Genomic DNA, 10000 nt, shown 5'->3' with positions numbered 1-10000 from the left:
TCTCAAATAGAATAGATTCCAAAAAATAATGTTTATTTATTTATGTACTCTCTCTCTCTCTCTCTCTCTCTCTCTCTCTCTCCTCCTCTCTCTCTCTCTCAAATAGAATAGATTCCAAAATAATGTTTATTCATTTATGGACTCTCTCTCTCTCTCTCTCTCTCTCTCTCTCTCTCTCTCTCTCTCTCTCTCTCTCAAATGGAATAGATTCCAAACATAATGTTTATTTATTTATGTACTCTCTCTCTCTCTCTCTCTCTCTCTCTTCTCAAATAGAATAGATTTCCAAAAAATAATGTTTATTTATTTATGTCCTCTCTCTCTCTCTCTCTCTCTCTCTCTCTCTCTTCAAATAGAATAGATTCCAAAATAATGTTTATTCATTTATGGACTCTCTCTCTCTCTCTCTCTCTCTCTCTCTCTCTCCTCTCTCTCTCTCTCATAGTCACAGTGTAATGTAATAATATAATGTTGATATTTATGTCTTATATACACGTTAATGACTACATAAACATTGCAAAAAGAGGTAATTCCATTAAGTTTTGTTGAACAGAATACTAGAAGATAGTTTCACGTGAACACTTTGGTTCCATCAGTGGAAATTATTACTCTAATCATAAAAAGCATCATTGCTTCGCTATGGTAGATTCACATCAGCCGTGCATCTAATGTCTAGGCCAGTCCCTTAAGACGCTCCTGGTTGGCTGTTGATAAGCCAATCACAGGGCTGGAAACTCTCAGCTTATCTCGAGAGTTCACATAGGCAGCATTTATGTTCCACCTCTCCTGAGGGATATTTTTGAAAGATTTATCCCTCAGGAGAGGTGGAACATAACATCCTGCCTATGTGAGCTCTCGAAAGAGACTAAGAGTTTCCAGCCTTGTGACTGGCTTATCGACAACCAATCAGGAGTGTCGTAAGTGACTGGCCTAGACATCAGATGTGCGGTTGATGTGAATCTACTATAATTGTGACGTTCAGCAAATTTTTGTCAGTCTCGAGTCTTGTCTATTTGATCGCCCTCTAGTGGACATATTTCTCTGATGTAAAATGAATAAGGGTATCATGAAAAGAAAAGCTGTTGGTATGTTTCTGAACCATTCTTAATCGAATAAAATAAACATTGATATCTGTAATAAATCCTTTAAATAAAAGAATATATTTCTGGTTGCAAGATATGAATCAGAAAGCGTATATGGAAGACTGGAGTTTAAGAGAACTTATTTCATGCAAATAAAATAAATCCGTTAAGGCAAAATTCATATATAGAAACTATATAGCTATCAGCGTCTTGACCATGAAATCAACGCTCACATTTTAGACCAATATTTCATTCACAAGCAGAAACTTTCGATTTTAGGCTGACTTATCAATAACATGATTATTATTGAAAAATAGGTAAGAAAACTTATTTCATGCAAATAAAATCCTTAGGGTAGATTCATATATAGAAGCTATATAGCTATTTGAGTCATGAAATCAATAGTTTGGTTTTTCGTGAATAAAAAAAAGCGAATAGAATGAGAAAAATATGGAAGCGGCAACAAAAAAAGAAAAAAAACACCACCATTTTTTATAGACAACCTAGAAAAATGAAGGGGTGTTGAAATGTATGCGTCCTCCGGTGACATTGACAAATAGGGACACCTCAGGTTGCTGTCATCGCCGTAAATCTGGTTCGTATAATAAAACCGTACACTGATAAAAAAACAAACAAGCATTGGAAGACGGATAGCCCTGATTTGTCAGATTCATTCGTAACACTCCATTATTTGGCAAAACAAAAATTCCTGTGATGATAAGCGAGTGTGTGTGTATATACTATATATATATATATATAGTATATATATATATATATATAGATATATATAATATATATATATATATATATATATATATATATATATATATATATATATATATATATATATATAATATATATATATATATATATATATATATATATATATAATATAGCTATATGTATATCTATATATATATCTTATATAGATATATATATATATATATATATATATATATATATATATATATCTATATTATTGATATATATATGTATATATCTATATATATATATCTATATATATATATCATATAATATATATATATATATATATCCTATCTATATATATATATATTGATATATATATAGATTATATACATATATATATAATATATATATATCTATATCTATATATATATACGATATATATATATATAGATATATATATATATATATATCTATATATATATATATATATATATATATATTATATATATATATATAATATATATATATATATATATATATATATATATCTATATATATATATATATATATATATATATATACATTTGTTACAATTACACTATTCAAAACTCGATAGACAGAGCTACGCACAATGAAACAGACAGACAGAGGAAGTGTGGACTACATAGAAAAACAGCGAACTCATAAAACAGCAATGTTTTTCTTAGAACGGCCTACGTCGTCAGTCCTAACCATCCTTCTGTAACCAAAAACACATTCCCAAAAAAACAGATACAGGAGTATAATTGCTACTCGGAGTATGTAATGCATAAATATCCTCCGATCTCTTTTCCGTCAATAGCATTGACAGTCCCTCAGTCGAGAAGTCAACAACCGGCGGTTGATAAGATCCCCGAGATCCACGAGAGATCCAAAGCTGACTTGGAAAGCGAGGACGTTGCATCCATCGTCCGGTACTGGAGAAAAAGAGAGAAAAAAAGGTCCCTTTCATCTTGAGGAGATTCATTTTTCTTAGTGCCATCGCTCGACCCGGATCGCTCTCGGTATCATAATATCATCTCCACTCCATATTTACATATATTGTTTTTCTGTGATATCCTCTGCAGTATTGCGTGATGCTACATGTAGGAAGGATTGTGGGATTCCTATATTTTCGAAGTGTGTATTCTCAATGAGAAATGGAAAATTGAAAATGTTTTGAAGAGGACGCTTTGAAAAAGATTAGTCATAAACAGTATAAATGTTGTAAGGTCCAGCCTCGATGTGGTGTGAACTATTTGCTCTGAAAGTTGACCTTTTGTTTATACAGTCGTATACAATTTTATGAACACGTGACTGCTGCAAGATTTTATTTCCCCTCTCTCTCTCTCTCTCTCTCTCTCTCTCTCAACCGCACTCACGTATTGTCTAGAACTGCCAGGTTGATTTATTATTTAACTGAAAAACGACAGATATTCATATTACGTATGGCTACTTTTTTCTTTAGAATTATTCATTTATTAAAAAGCATTCTCCCGACTTTGCAGAACTTTGACGTTACTTTCCCTTCTCTATCCCGACCCTCTGCAGCTGACTGACCACCGATACATATTATGCTGTTTAGATGAACAATGGCAAAATAGGTTTAAGTGAATTACCCAGGTTGCAGCTTTTTTGTTCGCTATTGAGCCGTGACTTTTTGCTAGATTTATGAGATTTTCGGTCTTCCAAGTAACCACATTCCGACGCCATAATTAACCTTATGTATATAAAAACATCTTCTTACTTGCCTTGTCCTCTGGCTAAAACTTATTCTTCCTTGTGATGTCGCGGATAAGTAATATATATTGTTAAGTGTCAGGGAAGCATGAACTTCCGTAAAATACTTTACGAGAAGTAACAACTTTTTAGAAAAGAGAAAAACTAGGTAGTGGATATTATTTTTCTTGCCTAATAAAGACTTTATTATTGCATATATATATATATATATATATATATATATATATATATATATATGTACACACATATACATATACATATACACACATATACATATACATAACATATACATATACTATATATATAAGATCACTATGTGTAGACACTTCATGACAGGTAACATGACTGCGAGCAGCAGCTGAGTGCTTTTGGTGAATTTTAAAATCCTAGCTCAGTAGGCGACTTTTTAACAAACAGGCGCTTATACCCAGATACCAGCTGCAGTTTGTTATCAAATTGTTTGCGTTGGCGTTGTAAAGAGAGCTCAGTTATATCTAATCGTAGCTAGTGGCGTGGTTGGTTGGCCTAGAGATAATGATGCAGGTGATGCCACTTTTGCTGCATCCATTTCGCTCTCCTGAAATTTGAATTGAAATGGAAGCTAATCTTCACAAAGATTTAGAACGGACCAGCGTAAGATGAAACTTAGTCCCTGACGCGCCGTGTAAGATAAAGTGTAATGTAAGATATAGTACTTTCTGAAGTAATATAACGTTTACTATGAGATATAGTACTCTATAAGTGTAAAATAAAGTTTACTGTAAGATATAATATTCTCAGAAGTGTAAGATTAAAGTTTATTGTAAGACAAAGTACTCGCTGAAGTGTAAGGTAAAGTTTACTGTAAAATATAGTACTCTTTGAGGAATAAGTTAAAGTTTGCTGTAATATATAGACTATTACGACCCTTGTGGGGCCGTGGTGCAAGTTCTTAAAGCACCAGGAAAGAGAGGGCAGTAATACAGTGTCCAGTAAATTAAGGTCAATGGAGACGAAAACACGAGAGAAAACTTAACAAATATTTACACAAAGCAATAAAATAAGCAACAGTCAGCCTTGTGACTATAGGACAAAAATTACAGTCCTTAAAATTAAATCCAGTAGGATTACCTAACCTCTAAAACTATATCCCTAAGATAGTTGTACAATAAACACAAGGAATAAATAAAGGGCCCAAATAACCTACTATAACTAAAATAAGGTTAGGAAGGAAGGAGTAGACATACAGAAAGAAAACACTTAAATTCCTACCTAATATTATAAAGCTAAACTTAACATTAACACCCTAGGATAGGGGCAAATAAAATGTTCTTATACGAGAACTTCAAAAATAATGAAACCACAGAAAAGCTCCTCACAGTTTATAGAGGTAACAAAGGGTTACACCCACACTTGTTGGCATCCAAAGGTGCTAGGTCTGAGGGTTCATAGCACTGGGGGAACTCTGACACTGTCTTACAGCAAGCCACCAGGTACGGCGTCACACATCAGGTCACCGCTATCGGAGGGAGGTTCTGGAGAACACAGGTAGCAACAGGGGTAATACAACTAATAGTGCCACCCTGAAATAAATACCAAAAGGAGTATACCTGTTCACAGACTCCCTACGTTCCTCCTCGGGCCACAATGCCCCCACAACTGCCGCACAGGCGAAGAAAACGTCCTGGAGGATGCAGAGGTGCCCTTCCTGCGTCCACTCGGCCGGGAATAATTCCTCTGCGTCGTCCTGAGTCCGCAGGAAGTCCACACCTCACTCAAACACTAGCCTAGGGTAGGCTACAATAGCTCAGAACGCCGTGGGTGGCACAGGAACTGAGCCCACAGCACAAAAGGTAATCCAGGTAATCCAAGCAGCTTAAGTGGGAGGCATGCAAGTCAGGCCCGTATTGACTAGAAGAGGAACCTTATCCTCCGAAGAAAACTTTTGTCTCCAAGGACGAACACAGTAAAATCAGGAGATGAAACTGCCAGAACACTCCAGAGTCCATGGCAGCTCTCACCAACACCAAAAAGAAACAATAGATGGAGTTAGGATGAACTTTTTACACATACCAATGCCGGGGAGTTAGGCCACTAAACGTCTTTAGCAACACAGCCTTGTTACAAGAAAAACCAAACTTAACCTTAAATAAATCAACAATTAAAGTAAATCACAAGGCTGAGACTAAAACAAAATTAATGACAATTACGTTAATACCTGATAAGTACTTTTTGAGGTGTAAGATTAAAGTTTACTGTAAGGTCAACTTTAGTAGTCTCTGGAAGTAAAATGAACTTGAGTGAGAGAAAAACCCTAGTAGCCTCTGAAGAATAAGGTAAACTTTAGCAAAACTAGAACCTTAGTGATTAGCTGATCTCAAACAGTCTCCCCAATACACGATTCGCTGAAGCAAAGGTAACACTGTTGTAGATGATTCTCAATACTTGAAGATAATTGGCCCTTTCTTATCATAAGTTTTCTTTTGGTCTGCACTTGAAAACCTTATCATCTGGATATGTGAAATAAGAATGTCTGTAACCACATACATGATGGTATTAATACCACAAGATTGGTATCTTTTAAACAGTTTTCTGAAATACTGTTCACTTGTTTGCAATGTCTGCAACCTCCTCTTTGGCAGTTTTTGCAAAATCTCGCAGTAATTTGTTTTCCACCCTAAAGGGATATTCGCTTTGTTCATCTTGCGTCAATAATTTCGCAGAATGAACAAAGCGAATATCCCTTTAGGCGTGCTATTTCTCGATTTCATTGTTAGCATCTATATATTGCAGGACTGTCTTGACGTCAAATGCCCCAGGGCGATAGATCTTTTATTGATATATGCAATAAACATGGAAAAAGGCTCTTTGGTTTTATTGTGAATGTTGATATCCAGAGCTTCGATCTAGGAAGAACTAATGCTTCTTCAAAGTTTCATGCTGCATTGCTTTTCCTTATACATTACACAACAATTGTATGTTTATATATATATATATATATATATATATATATATATATATATATATATATATATATATATATATATATATATATATTACCTGGAAGATTACAAAGATCTTAATATTCATGAGTTGGCTATAGTGTTCTTTTCTGTAGACTGGCCATAATTCACTATCTTCTGTCTGTACGAAAATCACACTTTCGAGCAGTGAAATAATTTAATTATTTCAAGAATCTGTTAATATTCACTCATTATCCTCTAGGCCTCACCTGTGAGTAAAGGTACCAATGTCAACGATGGAGAAGAAATCCACAGTGGTGTAAATTTAGATTCATTCTCCTTTTCAGTCTGATTGTCAGGTTCATAAGGAAAGTCGAGAAGGTTCTTGAAAGCTCTCGCTTTTAAATATATGTCTAACAACAGTACTCTGGATTTCTTCACCGTTTTTATTATCATTATTACCATTATTTATTTATTTATTTATCATTTTGGGCGGGGTGGGGGCTGGGGGGTGTCATCCTCTTCGACTGAGTGGTTTTTATAGCCTGGGGCTCCGGGTTGCGTCCTGCCTACTTAGGAATACATCGCTTTTCTATGTGCGCTGTTTCTATAGAAGCACACTGCTGCATGAGTCCTGGAGCTACTTCGGCATCGAGTTTTTCCAGTTTCCTTTCCAGGGATCTTGGGGTCGTGTGTCTTGTGGCCCTATGATTACTGGTATAATTTCCACTGGCATATCCCACATCCTTCTTATTTCTACTTTCAAGTCTTGATACTTATCGAGTTTTTCTTTCTTTCTCATCTGCTCTGGTGTCCCATGGTATTGCGACATCAGTGAGTAATACCCTCTTCTAGAGTTTGTCAATCAACGTCAAGCCTGGTCTACTGGCACGTATCACACTATATGCACTTATTAGGAACAATCGTTTGCCGATTGTTCCCTTGGTGGATTGTTGCCTCCTTTGTTTTTGTTTTTAATTGCCGGCGAGTTGACGTCTGTTGGATGGCGTCAAACTTTGTCAGTCAGGTTCTGGAGGGCAGAACGACCAATCAGGTTCAGAGCGGCAGAGAGGCAGAGTCTTGGCAGCAGAGCAGCGGAGAGTATCTGAGGAAGAGTTGGTGGTTGTATCAACCATGTCTTGATCGTCCAGTGGTCGAGGAGGACCTCCATACTCCATCTGAGGACGAGATGGTTGTTGTATCAACTCTGTCTTGATCGTCCAGCATTCGAGAAGGCTGTCCATATTGTCTCCAAGGACGAGGTGGTTGTCGTATCGGCTCTATCTTGATCGTCCGGCATGGGACTGTTGTCCTCATTGTTTGAGGAAGTGTTCCCGTTTTGCTCTGAGTATCATTATGCCGCTTCAGTGTTAATTTTAATTATTTATGCTGCTGCCTATTTCTATTTATTATATTTACAGATTGTTATTGCCCTTATACAGCCTATTTTGTCATTATTTTGGCTTTGTTATTGAAGGGTGGATTTTATTGATTCTTCGACTGGTTTTACATATTATTATTTTAAGTTTATAATTTTGTGTTTTTGCCACCCAGAACCTTGACTCACTGTACATTATGTATTTAACTCTTGTAAATTAATTATTTTAAGGTAACTTTTTGGTTTTGTTATGCTCCTCCTTCCTTTGATTGTCACCTGTCGTCAGTCATTTCAGCCCAATTGCTTATTTTAAGAACCTGCCGATCTCGAGAGTCGAGATCGTAATAGCACTGAATCTTAAAAGCAAAAAATTATATATATTTCCTCCACATGACATGCAAATAGGTTAATAGAGATGTATATGTACAATAAGTAGGAAGACTTTCTCAATTCAAATAATGGTTCCCCTTTTGTAAACATACGCTTGAGACTCTGTTAACAAATGACCTCTGTATATCTATGATATCGAAAATCAAGGTTTTCCTCTCTCTGCCTCTTCCTCATATATTAGGTACATTTAGGAGTTTCAGTATTACTTACTGGAAAGGTTGTGTTGAGAGAACGACGTTGAGAGAGAGAGAGAGAGAGAGAGAGAGATTCACTGTGTATATAATTTTCATCTTTCACGTCCCTGAGAAAAATCTGTGCCGAGGAAAATGTATTTTCCATTTTATAAAAATTTCCGGAATTCTACGAGGTATCATTTCCCAACGAGGTTGGACATCAAAGTATTTGCTTTGTGGAAAAGAAAAGTGCTGTTGTCCATAAAAAAAATACTGAAGATTTTTTTGTTTCGTTTTTCCCGCTGCATCACGTAACTTTGTTTTGTCTCCTTTTGAACAGAAACTTACTGCACAAAAAAAGCCCATTAGTTCCGAGTGGGGATCACACTCACTTAAATGGAATATTGAAAGTTTCTTGTTAACAAAAACTTTGTTTCTTTTTTAAAAAAAATTCGTTCACAGCACAATGGAAGGTCTGGTTACGTTTTTTTGTTTTCAATTTAGAGTAAAGTGGTGAGTGTCGTGGAGTGCCACAGGGATGTCGTGCGATGAAAAATCACTGGCTCTGTATCATGATCAGTTACTGCTGCAGTGTGAGGTCTGCGGTTGGAGATTGTAACCAACGATTTTTAGAAGCTTTAATTTTAAGTCAATGGCCCCTGTGCGCTTGTTCCATGTGCATAGGTTTCATCTATTGAAATATAATGACTATGATAATTTTAATAATAATAATAATAATTATATCGAATATAATCGTGTTTCCCTTAGGACATAAATCATTACACAATTGTATTTCTTTTTAAGTCAAGCGTGTTTTTCTTTTGATAAGGCTCGTCCAAGGAAGATCACACAAATCACCCTGCAGAATTCCGTTTGCTCTCAACAAAAGAACTTTACTCTGGAAGCACTAAACACGCTTCAGTCAACTCTTTTAGAAGCTTTATCTAAGATTACAAAAGCATCTTAACTCCCTTTTTTTTTTTTTTTTTTTTTTTTTTCCAACTTTTTTTTTTTTTTTTTTTTTTTTTTTTTTTTTTTTTTTTACATATAATCTACAACATACGAAGGACTCGCATATGTACAAAAATTTACTGTACACTTTTATAGTTTTCTACATTGTCCCGAAGATCTGTATGTGTGCTGAAAAGCATCATATTCCCGTAACTCTTTTCATCTGATTACCTGTTAATTTATTAAAATGCTCTTCTTTTTTTTTATTTGTGATCTATCCTTCTTTAGAAAAGCCTAAAAAACAAAATTGAAACCTCGTCATCACAGTACAATAGCCTCCGTAAAATCTGAGAATTTCCTCGAGGATCTCTCCTAGATAGTGATTCACAAAGGTTTTATACCCGGTATGTGTCCACCTTTGCAGAGTGGTTACTACAAGTCCGCTGGGGATTTTTTTTACCCAGTATGTATCCACCTTTGCGGTGTGTTTAGTACAAGCCCATTAGGGAATTATTTTTAACCTGGCATGTATCTACCTTTGTGGCATGTTTACTACAAGCCCGATGGTGATTTTTTACCCGATATGTATCCACCTTTGCTGCTTGTTTAGTACAATCC

Source organism: Macrobrachium nipponense, chromosome 32, assembly GCF_015104395.2.
Source record: "Macrobrachium nipponense isolate FS-2020 chromosome 32, ASM1510439v2, whole genome shotgun sequence".
NCBI lineage: Eukaryota > Metazoa > Arthropoda > Malacostraca > Decapoda > Palaemonidae > Macrobrachium > Macrobrachium nipponense.
The sequence above is the reverse complement of the archived record's forward strand: the minus strand, read 5'-3'. Positions refer to the sequence as shown.